General features: G+C 39.5%; 1 long non-coding RNA gene across 1 annotated transcript in view; it reads left to right on the top strand.

Moving 5' to 3' along the window:
- Nucleotides 1-24,439, top strand: part of LOC122234998 — a 58,183-nt gene that overhangs the window by 7,558 nt on the left and 26,186 nt on the right. Inside the window, exon 2 of the long non-coding RNA XR_006213035.1 lies at nt 1,611-1,799. This is a non-coding gene — a long non-coding RNA (uncharacterized LOC122234998). The remainder of the gene's footprint in view (nt 1-1,610; nt 1,800-24,439) is intronic.

Raw genomic sequence — 24,439 nt, 5'->3', positions numbered from 1 at the left:
ACAGATAAGGACCATTCCAGGTTTAATGTCCTGTGATCCTGTCGTTACAGCATCTTGCCCAGGTTAGGCAGCCAATTAACTGTTTATAGAATATGACTTTTTCTTTCTTCATCTCACAGTGGGGATCCCTCCCCACTAAAGATACCAGTCCCTTAATTTTTCCCATGAATACTCACACAGACTGGCGTCATGCGAAGGACATAGGCAGTGGACAGAGCTGACTTCAAATCTCACAGCCAGCTATTTCTGTGTGACTATGGACACATTACATAAAAATCTAAAATTCATTTATCCCATTTACGAAAGGAGAATGAAAACAGAGTGTCTGGGTCACTCAGGGTAATAGCAGGATACTGATGACATCCCAAATTTGGTAATTGATGAGAATTTAAAAAAAATTTTTTATTGTTTATTTAAAATTTTTTTTAATGTTTATTTATTTTTGAGACAGAGAGAGACAGAGCATGAACGAGGGAGGGTCAGAGAGAGGGAGACACAGAATCTGAAGCAGGCTCCAGGCTCTGAGCTGTCAGCACAGAGCCCGACGCAGGGCTCAAACCCACAGACCGCGAGATCATGACCTGAGCCGAAGTCGGACGCTTAACCAACTGAGCCACCCAGGCGCCCCTTATTGTTTATTTTAGAGAGAGTGAGAACACAAGCCTGGGAGGGGCAAAGAACAAGGGAGACAAAGAATCCAAAGCAGGGTCTTCACTGTCAGCTCAGAGCCCAACGTAGGCCTTGGACCCATGAACCATGAGACCGTGACCTGAGCCAAAGTCAGAAGCTCAACCAACTGAGCCACCCAGGTGCCCCTGATGCAAATTTCATACAAGGACTATTCACAAAGGTATGGGCAGCGTTTAGGGGAATCTGCAGCGTGGAGCAATTATGACACTCAGCCTGAAGGGAGGGCAGCGTTCTGGGGCACTAGCTGTGTGCAGAAGAGTGCCTAACAGAAGCTGCATGTCTTGGGAGAGGGGTGCAGCCAACCCAGAGTGACCCAGAGGAGTAAATACCCTGACCTCACTCTCCTCTCATCTTCCACTTGCCTGTCACTGCCTTGCATGAACCCAACCCAGGGGGCAGCTAGAGGACTGAGGAGAAGGGGAGAGAAGGACAGGGGGGACAACTTGGGATGGAAGCACATAAATAGCACAATGCCTACATAACATACTTTGAGGATTAAACGCAATAGCCAGGTTGCAGTAGATGCTCAGTGTGTGGCCGCCCATCTCTCTTTCCTCTGGCACTTAGCTCCTTCTGCTTAGGCTGTGTCTCCTGGCTTCCTCCTTTGAATCCGTTCCCCATCTTCCCAGAGGCCTGGCTCCAGCCCCGAGCACCCAACCTTTACTAACTCCATCTGTCCTTGACATACTTGCCATTCTTGAAGAACTGTAGTGTCACATTCGCTTATCTGGACGGCAGTCTGTCTCTGGCTAAAACGCTTCCCCCTCTACCCTGAAAACATCCACAGTCGAAGTAAATGGGAAAAGGGGTGGCTTCAGGCAACAAAGAGTAAATAGCACCCTTATTAAAACTTGTACTTTACTACGTGGACACAAGACCTTTGCCACAGTTTTAACTTGTTCACTTATTTGGCGTTTTAGGCCAGAAAGATTAACACCAGCAGACAGGAAAGAAAATTAAAAAACAAGAAAGAGAAGAGAAAGAAAGGATCTCAAAACATGGTGGAAGTAATGATTGAGATTTAGACTAAGAGGAAAGAGACAAAGAAACAACAGAAGTCCCAAGGACATTCATGAGCAAAATCAAGATGTTCCATCCCTTGAACAAAGGTAAATTAGGTTCAAAGTTGTCTGGTTAAAAATGCAGAAAATAATATGATGTTATACCATATGGTTTCTCTCAATAGATGGTGAAAGTCAAAATTGTATTGAACCTTGAAAAATATTGCCTAGATTACCTGGAAAATTCACTCACGTGGCATGCTTCATTTTAAAAATAATTAAGGAGTTACAATACTGTCTTACATTGGTCATTATTATTTCTGTCCTGTCTCCTCTGCTCTTTGAGTGTAGAGTCCAAAGATTGACACTTATTGGGTCCCTCTGAGGTGGATACATGGTAAATCTTCGTAGCAGAAGAATGAACAGATACTGAATCAGGCAGACTTGAGTTCAAATCCCAAGCACTAAATGGTATCAGTTAAGTCTGAATATGATTATTTGCATATTGGTGCAAACTGAAGGACAGGATGAGGGAGCAAAGAAAATAAAAGCTGCTTCAAAACATGCCTTCACATAATGCACAAGTTACCCCCACCATACACGGACTAATTTGAGAAACCATTGTTGGAAGTCTGTTTCCAGTAGGGCATCGCTAGCATTTAGAAAGGTTTCTGGCACATATTAGGCACTCAAGTGTTTAAGTACTGGAGGTTGAAAGACAAATATGGGTCACTACTACCTAAAAGTCTTTGGAAAGCAATGAGAAAGTCTTTGGAGAACCTCCATCCTTTTCTTCGCTCCGAGTCCTAAATATCTCCTCATCTCTCCTTTTATGCAAGGCTAAGTGTGGATCCAAATGGTCTGAGACCCCTCGTCTGAGGAACCTTTGGGAGGCTTGGCTATTTTTCAGCATCTAATATGTGCTGAGTTACTTTCTATCACTGTAAGTTGTGTGATCATAGTCAAACCTCATGAGATAATATGCCATGAGAGATAATATTATTCCTAACTTTACTGATCAGAAAACTAAGGCTCAGAGGGGTTAAATAATTTTTCAAAAGTCGCATAACTAGAAATAAGGGGACAAAGATTCCAACCTAACATCTGCCTTTCAGATATTCTAATTTTCATATCATAGACAGAACAAATCAACTAGCTTCCCAGAGAACCTCTAAACCTGGGGTCCAGGCATGACCCCTAGGGTCTTAGACCAGGCCTCGAAAACTTATTCATTTTGTTCTAGTCCAGATGCCAAACAAAGTGACTAAGAGTTGTGGCCAGGGCAGAGTTTACAAAGGTATTTGCATCCATCAAATCCCAAGGGTGGGAGTCTGCTGTAATGGAAAATGGAGTTCAGACACCTGGTTTTTAGACCCAACTGTATCAATTAATGTTAAATGGTGGTACAACTGTTACTTATTATTTTGGGAAGCTCACACGAGATAATGTAGAAAGAAATCACAATAACCACATAATTAATTCCTTTATTTAAAAGAAGAAGAAAATGTGACAGCAGCTTAAAGAAGGTGTTGTTTAGCCTTTCAGGAAAACATTTGGTGGAAGCAGTATTTTAGACCGTTGATTACAGTGAGACTTTTCATCTATCTTTTGTTTTCATTTGTTCTGGCCTTTTTTCCCCCCTATCACTCATTAACATGAATCACTTGAAGGCCCTGCACAAACTTGTATATTCAGTATGGTCACAACTATGTTAAAAAATATATAAATGATTCATTAAAAAAAATAGTTGGAAGGAAATACATTCAAATGATAACATTGATTATCACTGGGTGATCTTTTTTTTTTCATAAGAGTGTTCTTTTCATAATTAGCACATATTATTTTCTGAGTGGAAAATAATACCTGCTCATTTTAAGTGCTATTAGTACTCACCCAAATGTGCCCCTTGAAACAAACAATGAAGGAATTGAACAAGTAAAGAGTGTCTCAAAAAGTTCTTATCCATAAACATGATCTACTTAGAAATAAATCAAAAATGAAAGAGAAAAGATCATTCTACAAAATGTAGCCATAATTTTTATAACTATGACTTTATCTCTGTGGTGGTACTGATCCTTGAATGTGAAGGCAGAGCCTTCTCCATTCTTCAGGATACTTCAACGTTGTAAAATGCCTCAAATGACTACCCACCCAGAATTGTGGCCACAGAGCAGAATAATCCATAATCAGCACAAGCTATGACCTACTCAGTGGAAACATCTGACAATATCTACCTTAGCCTGGGTTTTCTTATGGGTGGGTGTTCATCGACCTGAGCATAAAGTTAGAAGAGCACGTGTTTGAAAGCTCCACGGATATATTCCATTTTCTTGGAATACAGGAAAGTATCCATCCACACTCCAATCTTGTGGACCAAGCCACCTCCCTGTATATACACACTGTTACTTTAAATACTCAACATAAATTGAAGGCACCTGGGTGGCTCAGTTGGTTAAGTGCCTAACTCTTGGTTTCGGCTAAGGTCATGATCATGCAGTTTTATGGGTTCAAGCCCTGCGTCAGGCTCTGCACTAGCAGCACGGAGTCTGGTTGGGATTTTCTCTCTCTCTCTCTCTCTCTCTCTCTCTCTCTCTCTCTCTCTCTCTCTGTCCCTCCTCCATGTGCACTGTCTCTGTCCCTCTCAACATAAATAAATAAACTTAAATATATATATACATTTTCAATACTCAACATCAATTGATTCCCCATCTTGTGGAAGGCTGGCGGACATTCTTCATCTACTCACTACTCCTCCATTAACTTCAAATATTTGTTCAGTTGCTACCTACCAGTTTATGCCATTTTTCCAGGAGGGAAAAAAACCGCATTTGTACTTAAACCTAATTGTCAAATGTTCTGCATGTTGCAATGGCCTGAATGAAATAAACCCAAAACATGGATAGTCACAGGTGACTGGGGACATGTTTCAGTGATGCCACCGTATCTGTAGACAACTCACCATTCACCTGGGAATTAATGCCAACTCATTGCTTCGTGAGACATAAAAAAGCTGTATAATCACTTGCCATTTTTTGTGGTTTGGCAGTCGGTTTATTACTTTCCCCCTGACTCTGTTGTGTTTTTCCTGATTGAATATCTTTTCTCAGCAACTATTTTGAACAAAGCACTGTCACCTGTTGTGGCAAAGAGATGAATTAAGGCTAATCTGTTGGTACTTTTATCTTTGCTTCAACCTCCTGAGGGAATGTGAAGCACATGTGATTCCTCTTTTAGAACATTTGCTTTACGTGCTATTGCTACAGTCTACTTCTGTCATTCCTTAATAATGACAATGATATCAACTTTTTTTAATATCTCCCATAATTTTCTCGTGTAATAGTCATAGGATTATTACTGGTTATGTTTTATGATGTAGTAATATTATAGATACCCATATCAGGTCTACATTTTTTTATTCATACTACAAACATGAAATACTGGGGAGTTAAATGCCTGGAGGGTGAGCCTTGCCCAATGAAATATATAGGAGATAAGAAGGAACCTTGTCAGTTCCAGTTCAAGATAGTGACATAGGAAGGTGCTGAACTCATCTCTTCCCACAGACACACTGAATCTATAGCTATGTATGGGATAAGTTCCTCTAGGGGGGAAAAAAAAACTAACCTAGCAGAGCAACCCTTTACATCAGGCAAATGAGAGAAAATCCACATTGAAGTGGGTACGTAAGACTGAGACACAAGGAAAAAAGAGAAAAGAGAAAAAGGAGAAACAACAACAACAAAAAAGATGGCACTTGTTTCCTTTTTTTTCTTTTTTGTCTTTCTTCCTTTGTTGTTGTTGTTGCTGTCGTTTTCTGGCAAGTGCCTGTCCTCCCTCTCTGCCGTTCTCCAGCCAGCGGGCACGATCTTTTCACACCCCCTGTGCCATGCTATGGAGCACCACTGTCTCCCAGAGGAGGGTCCTACACAGCAGAATTTGGTGCCCTAGTTTTTACATATGGTGACCTTGTTTTTGCAGCTGCCACCCAGGAAACACCCCTGCCCACCTGCTCTGGAGGCCAGGAGATCAGGCCAGGCTTGTACACCTGAGTCCCATGGGACTTTAACAACTGGAGACACAGTTCTGGGTAGATGACTACTTCCAAGGCACTCGGAACATAAAGCCTAGAAATAAACTTAACCAAGGAGGCGAAAGCTCTATACACAATAAACCGTAAAACATTGATAAAAGGGGCACCTGGGTGGCTCAGTTGATGAAACATCCAACTTTGGCTCAGGTCATGATCTCGTAGTTCGTTAGTTCGAGCCCGGCGTCCTGCTCTGCGCTGACAGCTCAGAGCCTGGAGCCTGCTTCGGATTCTGTGTCTTCCTCTCTCTCTCTCTCTGCCCTTCCCCTGCTTGCACTCTGTCTCTCTATCCCTCTCAAAAATAATAAACATTTTAAAAAAGACATTGATAAAAGAAATTGAAGAAGATATAAATAAATAGATATTCTGTGCTCATGGATTGGAAGAATCAATGTGTCAAAATACCCATACTGCTCAAAGCAATCTACAGATTCAGTGCAATCCCTATCAAAATTTCAATGGCTTTTTTTTTAAACAGAACTAGAACAAACAATTCTAAAATTTGTATGGAACGGATTGGTGGTTACCAAAAGCAGGGGATGGGAGATGGGCAAAATGGGTAAAGGGACTTAAAAGGTACAAATTTCGAGTTATAAAATAAATAAGTCATGGGGATATAATGTACAGCATGGAGACCATAGTTAATAATACTACCTTGTATTTTTAAAGTTGCTAAGAGTAAATCTTAAAACTTCTCATTGCGAGAAAAAGAAATCTGTCACTATGTATGGTGACGAATGTTAACTAGACTCATTGGGTGATCATTGCACAGTGTATACAAAAATTAAAGCATTATGTTGTACACCTGAAGCCAACATATGTCAATTATACCTCAATTAAAAAAAAAGAAAGGAGTCTTCTCTAAATTCATTCCACAAACATGTAATGAGCACCTAATATATTTCAGGCACTGTACTTGCTTAATATTACATGGACCTTTGACATAGGCCAGATACTCCTCTTTCTTTTTATAGTGAAAGAAAGACTTTTTTCTGCTTTATCCTAGAAGCTACTTGAAAACTGAATTCAATGGGAATAAAATAAATGGGCTTGCATGCACAATATCTTTCTAAAACAGCCATTTCTCTTAGTGATAGCAAGTCTTGGAAATCTTGCTGGAAGCTACATGACTCTTTTAAAGTACATAAGATCTCATCTTCTCATAATGATAATATCAGGTGAAGAAGAAATCTTAGAGATCAAGAGGATTACAAGGGTCAGGACATTTTTAAAAACTAAGAACCATCACAGAGATGCCAGGTTTCCAATTTTTTGTTTTCAATGAGAGCATTCAAAAGTAAACTCAAACTACTATTACATAATTTCACAATATAAAGAGCATTTTAACCCCATAGGAAAGAAATTATCTCAGAATTCTAGAATTCTGTTATAATCTTAACATCTTGAAAAACTGATTAAATATTCTTTTCTAATTGCACTCCCACTCTGCTTAAGGCCTTTCAGGAAGGCCTTAATCATGAGTTTTGTCATAGACTCTGTTTTCTAAGGAACTTTTGCTTAGGCTGTGCTATTCTTTTATCCTCATTTTAGAGATTAAGACAAATGAGATTCAAGGAGGTTTGTCCATGGTTACATAGCCAGTAAACTGTATAACTGGGATTCAACTCCCAAGTGGCCCAATATGTCTGATTAGTCTGCTATTCTTCAATGTCCCAGTTTATTTGTGCTGATAATTTGGAATCATTTAATTTAAAACAATGACTTACAAATACTTGTTTCTTTGGTGATTAGGAATTTTGAGAGGAGTATCAAACATATCTGGTATATCTGTTAAAATAAAATCAAATGTGTTAGGATAAAAATAAGAAAAATAATCACAGATACCTACCCAATATTTAGTTTCTCCTTCTTTAGTAAAAGAGCCATGAAGTATTTGGTTTGGGATAACTACATATTTTTCAGCTTCCTTTACAGCAAAAGGTGTAAAGCTATGTGACACAGTAGTGACCGAGGAGATGTCATTGGAAATCACTAGGAAAGGATTCTGGGAATGCTCTTAAAAGGAAACTCACTCACCCAAAATGTGCTACTTGCCCATCACCTTTTTCCTTCATTCTACCTAGATTGTGAACTTGATGATGGAAAAGGAGTATTCATCTTGCAATGCTAAACAACATTTTGAATGAAAACCACATGTCAGGCAAGTCTCTGTGGAAACACAGAAGAAGCCTGGGTTGTTGGTAGTGTCATTCAGTTGCCAAATTAGGTCTGGACTTTTTGTTAAGTGAAAAAAAGTAGGTCCTCTCCTTGTTAAAGAATCATTTTTTTTTTCCGGATTCTTACTACATGTCGGAGAACTCAATCATTAACTGATCAATGATACAGACGTGCCTTTTAAAAAATAATAATAAAAGGATTGAATATGTGGATGCACATTTAGGAACTATGAGGGTATCAAGTGAAGAATCTGGATGCTTAAATATAGGCACTGGGAATTGTCAAGAGACATGAATAGAATGACTTCCAAGGTGGAAAAATGGAGTGAGGGAGGAAGAAAAGAAAATTGTGCATTTGAGTGAAGAAAGGTCAAGAGGTGGACCAAATGGTAAATATTAAAGGCTTTACAGAACCTCCATCAATGTCTAGACTGAATTAACTTGGGCTTCTGAGTCCATGGGCAGACAGAGGCTTCCACCCAACCTACACCTAATGGGACAGCATGAACTCAACTCACTATTCTCTTCAACTGTATATAATACTCCTTCTGCTCACACTGCTGTAAAGGAAGTTTGAACTAAATCTTCTGGTTTAAGCTGGCATGAAATGTAAAGACAAAGTCCAAAGTTACCAATGAAGATAATAGAGACCGGGTGGGATCCAAAGCCGACAGGACTCAGGGCTCCTTCAGGCTTCCTGCGGTAGTTCAATTTTTAGTTGATTCTTCACTCATTTATTCAACAAACCTGCACTGAGTGTCTGTCATGTTCTAGGTATTGCCAGCAAAATATGGAGATTCCTAAATACTGTCAAATCATGATTTTCAGAAAGTTAAAAACATGACTCCCATGATCAATGTGTTTAACTCACTTAATATAGAATGATCGATTTATTAACTAACATAGAATGGTCAATTTATTTGACTAATTTAAGAGGGAATCAGCAGAGGCATAATCGAAGAGCAGATGAGGAACTGAGAATTTATAAAGATTAAAGAAAGAATATTCAGGGTGCCTGGCTGGCTCAGCAGTTGGAGCATGCAACACTTGATCTCAGGGTTGTGAGTTTGAGCCCCACTCTGGGTGTGGAGATTACTTAAAAATAAAATCTTAAAAAAAAAAAGAATATTGAAGCCAAAATTGCTAGATATAAAATGTTAGATATAAAATGGATAAACTGTCCTCTGCAGTTAATTTTCTACTACACAGAAATTTGTGTCTCTATTTGACAAAAAAAAAAAAAAAAAAAAAAATCCTCAAGTTACAATGTAATGTCACAGAGTTAGGGCCCTGATCCAAAGAAGCTAGAATTATCCCATACAGCCAATCTCTCCTCATTTATTAAGTAGTCCTTGGGTAGGTCCAGAACAACACCAAAAGGACAGGCAGGACTCTTTGCCTTGTTTCCTAAGTATCAAATAATTTTGAAAACACGAAGCAGATTCTTAGGGCTGGTCTATTACAATTATACTTCCAAACTTCAGGAAAGGGGGAAAGGGGGACTAAAAAGATTTAAGTCTTCAGTATAAATATACATCTGGAACGTACATATGACACTTCATTTAATTCACACCCAACTGAATAAAGTGGTTATTATTAAGCAAACTTTAAAAATGAAAAAAAAAAAAAAAGAGAGAGAGAGACGGGAGGCATTGAGATCACACAATAAGAGGAGCCACTAGTTTCAAATCCATACAGGTCTATTGGAACCTTCAGGTTCTGTCCACGGGGTCACAAAGCCACTCGTGAAATTCACCAACTCATGGAGCCAGTCACACATTGGCTAACCCGACTCAGCAATGAACTAAATATATAGGTTCTCTACTCATTGAGTCTCTGTCTCACACAGCTCACAATCTAAGGGGCTTGAGACCTTCATTTTAGCCAGCTGTCACCACAAGCATTTCCAACTGACATATTTAAAAAAAAAAAGGGGGGGGGTGGTGTCAGTAATTAAAGTGCTCCCTTTTTCTTTTTAGAAGCATGTTCCTCCTGCCGTGCCAGCCTGCAGATGCCTGCCCCTTTTAGGCAGCGGCCTCTGCCGCTCTCTCCCTCTGGCCTTCCCCTTCCCAAGCCATTTCATTCCTGAGCTCAGAGCTGCAGAGCAGAGCTTTCCTGGTAAGTCACACAGACACCTCACACGCTCGATTCAAAGGTTTCAGACGCCTAAATGACTAGCAGCTGCTGTCCGGAAACCGGAGCCAGGAGCCCTTTCAAGCAGCCGCTCTACGGATGCCCCTTCTCTCCGGTGCCGGTGCATACTAGGCCAGGGCTGGACTGAAAGTCAGCCCAGGCTAGAGCTCGGCTTTCACTTAGGACACATGTCAGAGAAAGCTGTTCCTCATTACAAAATGCCACGGCTACGTGTCGCGTAGGAGCATAACTCAGGCCGCTCTCTGGGTGGTCATCCGCCGTGGATTGCATCACTGGCAACACAGAGCCCAAAGGCAGGTTCCCCAGTGGTCCAGGTGTGGAAGCATTCAGCAAGAATGCAAAACAGCCAGAGCACAGGTACCTTTACAACTCCTGCAGACTTCCCTTACTTCCTGGGAAACTGGTAAAATGCATTTCCTGCTTTTGAACTGCAGTGATGTGATTGTGCAATGCTTAAGCAACAGGCCATGAAATTTTAGACCTGTAAGAACCATTAAAAAAAAAAAAAAAAGGCAGGGGCTCTTGGGTGGCTCAGTCGGTTAAATGTCAGGACTCTTGGTTTCAACTCAGGTCAGATCTCCTGGTTTGTGAGATCCAGCCCCAGGTTGGGCTTTGCTCAGAGCATGGAACCTGCTTGGGATTGTATCTCTCCCTCTCCCTCTGCTCCCTTCCTCAAAAAAGGATACAAGGAAAGGAAGGAAGGAAGGAAGTAAAGCGAATGGTAACTGTTGAGGTGATGGCTGTGTTAGTTTCATTATTTAATCATCAAGTTGTACACCTTAAATATTTACAATTGTCATTTGTCAGTTATACCTCCCACCTTCTCCCTCAATGAGCCATTCCAAGGTTTAAGGATATTTGCTGCCATACTTTTGTTTTTGTTTTTGTTTTTTCTGGGGCATAAAGTGAAATCTCCAAACCACAATTTAATAGTTCCTCGGTCCTCTTGTTCTGTGTTGGTGGAGATGACGTGAGACTGGTCAGTGTCCACTGAAGTATAACCCACTGCAAACATTTGAATTTTTTTTTTAATGTTTATTTCTGAGAAAGAGAGAAACAGAGCATGAGTGGGGAAGGGTCAGAGAGAGAGGGAGACACAGAATCCAAAGCAGGCTCCACACTCCGAGCTGTCAGCCCAGAGCCCGATGCGGGGCTCGAACTCACAAACCGTGAGATCATGACCTGAGCTGAAGTCAGTCGCTCAACCAACTGAGCCACCCAGGCGCCCCCCACTACACACATGTGAACACATTCTTCTCTTCTGTAAATATCCTCAGCCCTCAAGTGTCTGGAATTGTGTGGCTGTTTTAGGTGAGCCATGAAGTTGGATGAGAGTCCAGTCTTAATACACTCCCTGTGGGTCTATAAGAAGAGGCTCTAACTAACCTATGAAAAAAGGACTGACAAGACCAAGTCTACTCTTATAATCCCTAGACCGAAGGCTAGGAGACAAAAGGAAGCCCACATGCCATGTATCAATATATTTTGAGGTATAAATCAAGCTATCAAACTTCGTCGAGATATGTTCTATCTTCCTTCTTTGAAAAGTATACCTTCATAATGCAAAATTGAAAGATTTTTATAAAACCATTTATTTTTAAATGACTGAAAGTCAACATAACATCAAAGATAAACTAATTTAATTCGAGTGGGGATGTTGTGTTGCTAAGCTGTCAGTGTTAGAATGAATTCTAGTAAAGACATTCAATTCAGAATTTTTTTTTTTATAAAAGTATTTCTTGCCTTTATTTCGGCACATCACTAATTACATTGTTAAAGATTTCTCACATAATTTGGGTTCTACTGACAGCAAAGCCAAATTAAGACAAGCTTTCTTGAGTCATTGTAGTTCTTACTTTTTTGTTGTTGTTGTTCAATTAATTTCAGTTTAGAGAAGTTTTTCTCTTCTGGGGCTATAGCGATTAGAATTGTCAACAAACTGGGGCGCCTGGGTGGCTCAGTCGGTTAAGCATCCGACTTCGGCTCAGGTCACGATCTCGTGGTCCGTGAGTTCGAGCCCCGCGTCGGGCTCTGGGCTGATGGCTCAGAGCCTGGAGCCTGCTTCCGATTCTGTGTCTCCCTCTCTCTCTGCCCCTCCCCTGTTCATGCTCTGTCTCTCTCTGTCTCAAAAATAAATAAAAACGTTAAAAAAAAAAAAAAAGAATTGTCAACAAATTACTTAAGCAATACTTAGATTTAGAAATTATAATTTTACATATCATGTTAGAACTAATTTCATGTGGTCACATATAATAAATTATCATTACAAAAATGTCATGAAATATCTTAATTTTATCACATAAGGTACAATTGCTTTGTAATTTTATCATCTCTTTATGAAATATTCAAATTCATAAAATCTGTTTCATTTAGCTATTCTAATGAATCTCATGTGTTATCTAAATTTAATATAGTTGCTTTAACCGTGTTTAGTCATTGTTCTCAGCCTGTGTCTGAGAGTAGTTATGACATTAGTCCTGATATGTATTTCATCAAGATGTCTCTCCTTTGACTAGATCCAGAAAACATTACATATAATCTCTGAATTGTTCACAATATCGTTACTATGAGAATTGTGGAAACCATTATCCTAATAACAAATTCCAATTACGTAACTTACAAGGGACACAAAATGTTTCTGTGTCTTGGCCAACGTTCTACTTTGCACACTTTTCCCCTTGCCAACCAAGTTTGTGCCGTTATCCTACACCTTTCCTCAGTAATCTTTTAATTACTTAAATAAGCTGAATATGGTTTTTTATTTGTTAAATTGTATTAAATATTTTTATAAAAATGAAACTCTTTGCAATCCTAGCTTCAGTAGCAATCTAACTGCCAATGTGAAGAATCAATATTATGCTCCATATTTTTTAAATCTAAGGCTATCCACCAGAATTTTCTGCAATCATGGAGATGCTCTATATCTGAACTGTCCAATATGGCAGTCACACTGCATGAGTGGCTATTGAGCACTTGAAATGTGGTAAGTGCGACCAAGAACCTACATTTTTAATTTTGTTTAATTTCAGTTTAATTAAATAGCCACATGAGACTACTGTATTAGCATGGATCTTGACCTACAAAAAAACGTATTTAAAAGTAACATTGGGGCACCTGGGTGGCTCAGTCAATTGGACATCTGACTCTCGATTTCAGCTAAAGTCATATTGCCAAGGTCATGGGATAGAGCCCCACATTGGTCTCTGTGCTGAGCATGGAGCCTGCTTGGGATTCTCTCTCTCTCTCTGTCTCTCTCTCTCTCTCTTTCTCCCTCTACTCCTCTGCCCCTCTTGTGCTCTCTCTCTCTCAAATTAAAAAAAGAAGAAAAAAGAAAAGTAATATGAATTTTTCATATTGCAAAATATTTCTCAGTTGCCAATACTGTGCTAATTATGAATGCCTCTTTGTCCCTCCTTGGAAACCTACTTTCATTATGCAAAGTCTATTGACTTCACTGCTATCAGAGAGGAAGGATTATTAATTAATTTATCTTTCTCTTACTTAAGAGTTCTGCCACTCAAATTATTCCCATGCTGTGATATAATATTCATCTCCACTGTATTATCCCATCCAGGAGAGAGATGTGGAGTATTGTTTTGCTGGGGCCTGAACTGCTTTTGTGCTACATGAGACCTTCTAAAATGAAGTCCTTGGTCAAAGGCTCCTCTTGCCTAAATCTAGGGTGAGGCATGTGGGTAAAAGGGAAGATCCTGACATGAAAAGAAGGTGAGGAGAAGAGGCACAGGAGTAGGGCACAGAGATTGGCTTATCCTGTCCTCCCCTTACTTCCTCTACTCTGAATGCCCAATTGTGGAGATAAATGGTAGTTGGTAACTTCCTAACCACAACTTCCTTTCCATGAAAGTGTTCCCTATTCTGAAGGAGAAGGCTAGGATTTTGCCATCAATACTCAATGAGTAATAGTTGATTAAATAAATGAAAAAGCCTACATCCATACCACCTCCATCAACACTAAGAGGGACTTTGCAATCAGCCACTCTTTGTGGTCCAATAATTGGACACATTTAGCTACAGTCCTGGGAGTCCCAGGATTCAGTTTTATCTGTAAATCAAGAAGTTTGCATACTGGAAAAAAGAACCCATCGTGATCTTCACTAAGGTGTTCTAATGTTCACTATTGGGATTTCCTACTAGAATTGTTGGATCTGTCACATGAGAGGACTACAAAAAAGGTACATACAGGAATTCCTCACTATAGGAACACCAATTCAGGTACACTGTATTTGTTTGCCAGGGCTGTCATTGTCAGTAGGACCATGCTCCCTCTGAAAGCATGAAGGAAGGATGTGTTTCAGGCCTCTTTCCTGGCTTCTGGTAGTTCCTTGGCTTTGTGGCAACATAATTCCAATCTTCATGTGACACTCTCCTAATACATGTGTATGTCTGTGTCCAAATTTCCCCTTTGTGTGAGGACACCAATCATATTGAATTATGGGGCCCACTCTATTCCACTTATGATTTTATCTTAAACAATTACAGCTGAAACAACTCTCTTTCTAGATAAGGTTGTATTCTGAAGTTCTGGGAGTTAGGACTTCAACATATGAATCTGGGAGGGACAGAATTCAACCCATACCACACACACTCCAGACTCCTCTATTTTAAAATATAGTGCTATGTTGCATTCACCTAGTACTTTCTCCTTTTCTAAAAATTTCATATATTTTCCAAATAGATCAAGTATCATTTCCATTTTATACATATGAGGTAAGGAGCATAAAGTAGGAAAGTGACATTCCTAAATTCGCACAATTGTTTCCAACACTAGTTTCCAAGTGTTCTGATTTCTAGGCCAGTGATTTAACCCTAAGATTAGATTAGATTGCTTCTTCTCCATACATAATTTATTTTTTTAAAGCTGCCTTTATTGCTATTGCTCTAATTCCCATCCAAACTGAATGTTCAAAAACCACTTAGTCTTGCCATTTTCTAAGCCCATAAAAATTCCATCTTGATCTTTTGTTTTCGTATTTGGTCTGAGAACAAGATAAAAATTTTCAGAGATTGATACTGAGTTCTAAGTCTTCCTGGAAGCAAATCAAATGGTTTGTGACTGTGAACCCAAGGCAAGCCTTGGTTCCTCAGTCATGGGAGTATTCCTGGGCATCTGGTGGATGCCCTTAGTTCCTTAGGGGCAAACCACAGAGAAGGTAGCAAAACCCAAAAGTCTGAAGTCAGACAGGACCAGGCTAAAGTTCTACTATGACAACAAACTGGCTGTAAGCAATATCTCAGGCTTAATATAATTTCAGTATATGATGGGACTCATCAAAATCCATAAAAGAGCATTTTATAAATCATATAGCCTTATACATATGCTAGCTCTTCATATAATAGTAAATATACTCCACTACTGTCCCACTGAGCATTTGAGCTAGTTGTTTTGACCCTAACATCATCTCCAGCCATCTAGGCATTCAGAATACCCCCCTCTCTTCCTGAGCATCCTGACCGTGGAAAGTATGTTGTCTATACAGGGTGTGTCAGGGAACGACTAAGCAAATCTGAGACACAATTGGGTACCATACCTGCTAATGACCAGCACATGATGAGGCTGTGGATGGGGAGACCTGTCCAGAGTAGATGGTCTGGGGATAATGACTTGGCCCCATGCTGCTTCCTGCCCCTAGCTCCAGATGTTCCTTATACAGGATTGGCATTGGAACTCTATCTTATCCACATAGTCTTTCCCTCTTCTCTTTCCTCTATATCATGCAGTCTTCACCTAGTCTAAAGTAGGGACATTTTCAGTATGGTCTGGAGGAGTTCTGCTGGATCAGATATGCTTCCAGTTCTTTCTGAAAATTTCAAAGCTGGAAAGTCAAGGGTTTGACTATTCTCTGATTCTCTCTGTTGACCTTCTTCACACTAACAGATGATATATATTTAGATATCTGGTGATAGGAAGGGCTTCGGACCTCAGAAGGAAAATGGACTGTGTGAAATATATATATCACCTCTAACGTATATAATTATTCAAAAATCTGGTCAATACATAATTCATAGTGGAGACTCCTTGCCCCATTATAAGACAAAATCAGAGAGTCAGATTCACTCTATGAAGGTCATTTAATGTAAACGTAGTAATGAGGCTTCCAATGCAGACAGGAACCGAGATACCGTCTTTCTTTGCTAGTGTCAGCTATGGGATCTGGGCTGGTCCCTGAACACCTGCAGGTCAACTGCATAATGGTTCCCAAAGACACTGGATCCTAACCTTGTGAACCTATAAATGTTACCTTATATGGTAAAAGGATCACTACAAATGTGATTAAGCTAAAGATCTCTAGATGAGGAGATTATCCTGAATTATTTGGGTGGACTCTAAATTCTATCACAAATATCTTTATAAGAGATAGGCAGAGGGGGATTTCAGATACATTGAGGGGAGATGTGAAGAGCAGACAGAAGTTTTAAAAGGCTGCACTGCCAGCTTTGAATATGGAGGAAGGGCTCATCATTAGCCAGTGAATAGAAGGAGTGGCCACAGACAACAGAAACTGGAAAAAGCAACTGGAAAAGGATCCTGCCCTAGAGCCTCCAGAGGGAGCACAACTCTGCCACCACCTTGATTTTGGCTCAATGATACTGATTTCAAACTTCTGGGCTCCAGAACTCTGTGAGAATAAATTTCTACTGTTTTAAACCATGAGGTTTGTGGTAATTTATTACATCAGCCATAAGAAACTAATACAAAAGGTCTGAACCCAAGTTTCTCATCTGTTGAATTGGGATTGGCATGCAGAATAGGTCAGTGGTTCTCAACTCCGGCTACACATTAGATACCACAAGAGAGATTTTAAATGATTCTGATGTGGTCCTGGCTCCAGAGATTCTGTTTAATAGTTTGGGGCAAGACCTGAGTATCAGCACTTATAAAAGCCGACGGGGTCATTACAAAGTACAGGAAGGTATGGAGCCAGTGGACCAGACGGTTCTTCCCCAAATTAACATGCCTTGGTTCTATGTGTGTGCACTTTAAATCAGTGAACTGCAGTATTTGCATGTGAAATAAGAGATCCCTGGGGAGGACAAGGGGAAAGAAAACCTCCAGGAGAAACCAAGACAAGAACTGAGTGGTATGAAAGAGAGCCAGAGGGACATCACAGCAAATTCTAGCATGTCCCTTTAATGTTCAGCAGCCTTGCTCTCCTGGGAAGAGTGAGTGAAATCACCCCTAACAGTGAAGAAACACTGTAGAAGTAGGTGACTTTCAGAAAGGCTACATCAAATGGCAAGCTAATTTACTTCTGTGCTCTGCCAGAATAAAAATCAAAGGACCAGCAGGAATTCAAAGGACTCCCTTTCTTAATGATTCATTCATCCATTTATGAAATACTTATTAGAGTGCCTTCTTGTATGCCATTCAACCTTCAGTCACTCAACAAATACTACAGGGGGCACACTGTGTATCACATACTGTTCTAGTAACTTGAGATCCAGACAAAATCCAGAAAGATCCTATCTTTGATGAGGTACTGTGGGGGGAAAAAACATGCTATCATGAAAAATTAATCAAGGAGGAGGAGTAGGAAGTGGGGTGGAAGGTAATCCTCATGGTTGAACAGGGAAGGGCTCACTGGAGATATATTTAAGCAAAGCCCTGAAGTGGGTGAAGGCAAGAGCCTTGGGCATTTACTTCAAGAGCTTTTGCAGCAGAGGGAGTGGCAAGAAATGATGGCTATTGTTTTCAATAAATCTAGAGAATCATCTCTCGTCAGAACTTGATTACTTGATTTAAAAATCAATGTATTCTCTTCTGCTTTGCCTTATCTCAAAATTATTTGGAAATGGAAAAATAAGAGAATCTGTTAAAGTCTAAGTAAAGCTCAAGTGTGGGGTTACTACATTGGTGAAGAATTGGTTCGATCAATAATTTTTCACTTTTTTTTTAGAAATAAAGAAAGCAAAAGGAACCTTTGCAGGCAAATATCCCCAAAGCAAAAGTTGAGCCACTGTCGGGCTTCAGTCTCCAAAGGGCAAATTCCTTGACAAGAAGCTGAAGGGAAGCACAGTAACCAGGGCGGCAGAAACCACTAAGCTCCACGCTGATTTTCAGCACTGTGATGTGATTTCCCTTTTATCATTTTTGGACCAGTCCCCCTTTCCAATTAGGGATCACAGCTGCTAAGAATAAAGTGGTGTCTGTTTAACTGGCAGAAGGCACAATGGCCCACTCACGCCATCAATGGGAGTCATTGTTCGGGAAATATTACCACTGAGATTTTTTAAAATGCTAATGGAATTAATTTCTCTTTCAATGCTGATTGTCACCCAGTTCCTTTTTCTTTCTTTCTTTCTTACTTTTTTTTAATGAAGGAGGGTTTGTGGTTTTTTTTCATTGTAATGGATTAAAAACATTTCCTATGAAAATACAGATTCAGAATTTTTAAACTTCCAGGAATCTCTGATATTATGTGTTTAACCAACTCATTCTTAGAGGAGAATGCAACTCAGAAAGGCTGAGGAACTTGGTGAAAGCAACATTGCTACTTATTGATGGACTTGGAACTAGGAACTAGGGAACCAGCCCATCTCTCTTTATCTGGCGTTCTGTTTACAGTAGCAGGCTGCGCAGTCAAGAAATCAGTTTGTTGGAGAGATCTCTAATTTACCATTAAATTCTCTTTGCCATAAGTAAGTGCCAAATAAGTGTCTTCTCCCAGTAATCTTTTCTTGGTCCTCAAATATGAAGTCCAGTCAAATTGCACATGGACTTCCTGTTGGATCACTGTTACCTTTCCCACTCAGGAAAAAATGTCCTTGTGTACCAGACAGCCTTGGGAAATCAGAAGAATGTGTTGCTCTTTCAGATACAGGCATGTTTCCTAACACAGCATGTTCTGTGGCTTATGTGGACTTTGGATACCAAGGGTTTATCCTCTTCAAGATACCTATCAGCATATTGTTGCGGGTAAATCATTCTTTCCAGATAGCTGAGGGTGCTTCAGCCCTTTGAATGCAGTGCCCTGAAGATTGTGTTCTCAATGAGACTCGTTTGAAAGGGGGTCGCTCTAACATTATGGAAAGTGCAAGTGTGATTCGGTTCACATTAACATTAAGCACACTTTACTTTATCTGCATGTCCATAATTCTGCCGTCATTAATAAAAAACTGGACCCTGATTTAGACATGCAGGTGTAGCACAATAAAAATAGCAATGAACTTAGAGTTCGGAGAATTTTTGCTTCAGGTACTTCATTCAATTATTTATTTGGCAAAAATGTCATTAAGACCTACAGAGAGCCAAGCTCTGTAGTAGCTGTTAAGGAAAAAATTATTCATAACAATTGTTAAGTATGGAAGGCTGACTTCATTCAAAGCAGGACTGTGGACATAGGTATGGGAACAACTATAAGGAGGTCTAGCAGTGGGGAAGAGATTGGGCTCAACTCCCAATACAGCCTGGGCAAGTGGGAATTTATAGACAAGGAGCAGTTTGGGGATACTGCAATGGATAGAAAATGGCACAGTGGATAGAAAATTACCAAGAGAAAACATCAGGAGTTGGGAAGGGGAAGGGATTCTTGCTAAACCAACCTAACAGAATTCTTGCTGAAGTCAGGCCAGGACGATCAGGCATCATTTGGGGGATGGCGGGAGATGAGGAACCTAATTAGATACCAAGGGTGATCAGATCACTGAGGATGGGGGATTCTGGCTAAACTTACCTGAGAGGATTCTTGCTAAAATTGGACAAGACAGAAACAAACATGGAGATCCAAAAGTTGAGCCTAGTTGAAAAAGAACTCAGGAGTACCTGAGTAGAGTTTGGTCAAGAAGAGAATCTTTGTTAGAGACAACAAGGGGTATTATTGATCTAAGACATATTTTCTGCTCTGCCAAGATTTGCAATGTGACTTTTGAAAAATCCATTTTATATCTCTTAGCCTGGGTTTTCTCTTTTCTTTCCTTTCCTTTTTCTTTCTTTTTTTCTCCCTCCCTCCCTCCCTTCCTTCCTTCCTTCCTTCTTCTTCTTTCTTTCTTTCTTTCTTTCTTTCTTTCTTTCTTTCTTTCTCTTTCTCTTTCTTTCTTTCTTTCTTTCTTTCTTTCTTTCTTTCTTTCTTTCTTTCCTTCTTTCTGTCTTTCTTTCCTTTCAGAGAGAGCACCAGCAGGAGAGGGGCAGAGGGGGAGGGAGAGAGAGAGAATCCTAAGCAGGCTATATGCCTAGCGCAGAGCCCTACACAGAGCTCAGTCTCCTGACCATGAGATCATGACCTGAGCCAAAGTCAAGAGTCAGACACTTAACCAACTGAACCACTGAGGTGCCCCATGTTATCTTTAAAATGGGATGTTTTAGAGGGGAGGATGGGTGATGGGTATTGAGGAAGGCACCTTTTGGGATGAGCACTGGGTGTTGTATGGAAACCAATTTGACAATAAACCTCATATATTGAAAAAAAATGGGATGTTTTAGTACTTGCCTTGAGATATTCATACACAAAATATCAATACCTTATAAGCTGTGAATCATGTTTCACATGCAACAGAGATTTTAAATACAGCCCTTTTGGGGATGCTAGTTGATAACAGTAATATGCCATGCACAGTACTGGGCTAACTGAATCATCCCAAATGTCCTGACAGGTAGGCAGCACTATCTCCTCACCACCAGCAGTAACTGAGGCTCAGTGAGGTGAAGTATTTGTCCATGTTCCCAAGACTAGGAGAGAGAGCATCTAGGATTCAAACCACATCTGTGACGTGCAAGGCTCTGAAGTGAAGGCCGTGCATATGTGACTTCTACAAAACAGGTTTGCCTTCAACTTAGCAAAAAAAAAAAAAACAAACCCTTAAGTGACTGTAAAACTCTTAGAGTAAACTAACCAAACTGGTTTGGAAAATTTCATGCACTTACGATGATGTACATCCCCTGTCCCCAGCAATAGAAATTGTCTCCTAGAGCCAAACATCTTATCTCTTGATACGAATTCCAGAACCATCAAAAACTATAATTGAAATCATATCTCTAGGTCAATCAGTCTACAAATTTGACAGCTTAATCAACAGATGTGTGGTCTCCACAATCAAAAGATTTTGTGTGTATGTGCAGGCCCAAGCAATTTCAGAATGATAAACTCAGATAAATAAAGTTTACCTGGGGCTCATATAAAGATTTCCAGGAACTGACCTTTGCGGGCTGAGACACTTTTTTTTTTTTAAACCACAAATGAAAAATCAAACTCAAAACAGAACAAAGAAGCCTGAAAAACCGACAACAAAAATTTCTACTTCAATAGCTGTTTTTTAGAATATTAAACATCCAAGAGGAATCATCAGGAAACAAAACTGTGAGTTTGCACTCATCTTTCTTTCTTTTTTCTTTTTTATAGTTTTCAGCTTTTTTATTGAGGTATGATTGATATATAATGTATTACTTTTAGGTATACAACATACTTATTTGGTATTTGTATGTACTAAGAAATGATCACAAGTCTAGTTAATATCCATCATCATACAGTTACAATTTTTTTTCTTGTGGTGAGAACTTTTCTTTTAAATATGCAATCCAACATTATTAACTATATGCACTGTGCAGTACATTGCATATATATTCATATATGCAAAACAAATTTTTTATCGATCCATCAGCGGACAGTTAGGTGTTTCCATGTCTTGCTTATTGTAAATAATGCTACAGTGAACATGGGGTACATGTATATTTTTGAGTTAGTGTTTTCATTTTCTTCAGCTAAATACCCAGAAGTGGAATTGCTGGATCATATGGTAGTTCTGTTCTTAATTTTTTGTGTAACTTCCCCATAGCATTTTGCATAGTGGCTGTTTGAATTTATATCCCCACCAACAGCGCACAAGTGTTCCCTTTTCTCCACATCTTCACCAATACTTGTTAATTCTTGTCTTTTTGATAATAGCCATTTTGACAGGTATAAAGTGGTATCTCACTGTGGTTTTGATTTACATTTCCCTGATGATCAGTGATGTTGAGCATCTGTTCAGGTACCTGTTGGCCATCTGGATGTCTTCTTCGCAAAAATGCCTATTCAGTGCCTCTGCCTACTTTTTAATCAGATGGGATTTTTTTGCTATTGAGTTGTATGAATTTTTTTAGATATTTTGGATATTAACCCCTTATCAGATATATAAAAATATATTCTCCCATTCAGTAGGTTGCCTTTTAATTTTGTTGATGGTTTCATTTGCTGTGCAGAAGCTTTTTATTTTGACATAGTCCCACATATTAATTTTTATTACACCTTCTTTGGGGATTTAATTGAGCAAAGGGTGGAGTCAGAGAGAGCAGCTCAGCATTTTTCATTCCTACAACCTCTCTGTTCTCTGCTGTGGCCTGTAGGGAGTAACTTTCACTAATAAACTCTTCATAGTTATGAAGATTATAAATTAGCATATGGATTATTTTTTGAGACAGGGCTTTAAATAATTGAACAACTTTTTAAAAATCTGGTCAATAGATTAAACAGGTAGTGTTAATACTTTCACTTTGGTAAACCTTATTTTTTATATTTTTTTATTTTTTAAAATTTACATCTGCATTAGTTAGCATATAGTGCAACAATTATTTCAGGAGTAGATCCTTAATGCCCCTTACCCATTTAGCCCATCCTCCCTCCCACAACCCCTCCCATAACCCTCAGTTTGTTCTCCATATTTATGAGTCTCTTCTGTTTTGTCCCTCTCCCTGTTTTTATATTATTTTTGTTTCCCTTCCCTTATGTTCATCTGTTTTGTCTCTTAGAGTCCTCATATGAGTGAAGTCATATGATTTTTGTCTTTCTCTAAAAGACTAATTTCACTTAGCATAATACCCTCCAGTTCCATCCACATAGTTGCAAATGGCAAGATTTCATTCTTCTTGATTGCTGAGTAATACTCCATTGTATATATATACCACGTCTTCTTTATCCATTCATCCATCAATGGACATTTGGGCTCTTTCCATACTTTGGCTATTGTGGATAGTGCTGCTATAAACATGGGGTGCATATGTCCCTTCGAAACAGCACACCTGTATCCTGTGGATAAATGCCTAGTAGTGCAATTGCTGGGTCGTAGGGTAGTTCTATTTTTAGTTTTTTGAGGAACCTCCATCCTATTTTCCAGAGTGGCTGCACCAGCTTGCATTCCCATGCACTCATCTTTTTATAAGGTATCACCAATGGTGCTACTTATGAAAGCAGACAAATAAACCTCATAAGCAGCCTTGATTCAAGTCAGGAAGGCATTTAGTCTCATCATTGCCTGGCAAATTTGCAACCACACTCTTGCTCCTAAGGAATAAACCAAATCCTAGCTTGTGGCAACCTTGAAGTGTTAATTCTAGTATGTCTTAGGTAGAAGAGGTGTGCAGAGAAATCACTTCATCAAATGTGATTATCTGGCAACCTCGGCTTTCTCTGAGAGTCTGAAACAGACCCGTCAGGTTAGGAACACATGAAATGCAAAGAAAAGATAGCAAGTAAAGATCAAAGCTGAGAGCCAAGGCCAAAGAGAGTAGTTGGACTCAGTTCCAAATACCCATCCTGAACCCGTATTAACATTGCTATTTCTCAATTCTGTAAGTGACTTTTATTTAATCCATTAAAACAATTCAATCATACTATTTTTTAAGTTCCTATTTTTAATATTTTTTTTTTCGGTGCTTTGTGTAGTCCATCCATCTGCCAGATTGCAGAGTGCTCACTTAGGCACAAATTCTCACTTAGCCCATACATATGCCACACGTGTGTTATATTTATCATGCCACATAGTCCAAATTTAGATATAAATGTGTTCATTATTATGTTCTGAAATATATAAAGACATCTGTATTGTGTTTCCCTCCTAGCAAACCCCTTACCGGTTCTGCCTCTTTTGGTTCAGCCTTTAAAAAATCCTGCAAAGTAGCTAAATAAGGTACCATCACTCCCATTTTACAGATGAGAACACAAAGACTCCAAGAGGTTAAATGACTTGTTTTATGAAGGCTCATAGATTCAATGTCCTACTGTAGGAAGAACATGGACCCTGGAGCTGAGAAGGCTTACCGCATATACTTACACCTGTTTTTCCTTCCTCTCTTCCTCTATCCCTTCTCTCCTTTCTCCAGCTAGTCAGTAACTATTGAACTCTTTGGATTGAATGTGGTTCAGGCATCGATTGGCAAATCTGTGACAGTGCCCCTGTGCCAATAATCCAAAAACAATAATGCCAAACTTGACCTGTGCCAGCCTTGAAATTTTGGCTCCATGATGTCTTCTAAAACCTGATCTTACCTTACGTGTCTTAGCTGTTTTAAGTATGTTTATTGACTAATACGGGTAAACATGGACACTGTTTAATGGTGCACA

The sequence above is a fragment of the Panthera tigris genome, chromosome F2 (assembly GCF_018350195.1).
Source record: "Panthera tigris isolate Pti1 chromosome F2, P.tigris_Pti1_mat1.1, whole genome shotgun sequence".
Classification (NCBI taxonomy): Eukaryota; Metazoa; Chordata; class Mammalia; order Carnivora; family Felidae; genus Panthera; species Panthera tigris.
This window is presented reverse-complemented; position numbering and strand designations above follow the sequence as displayed.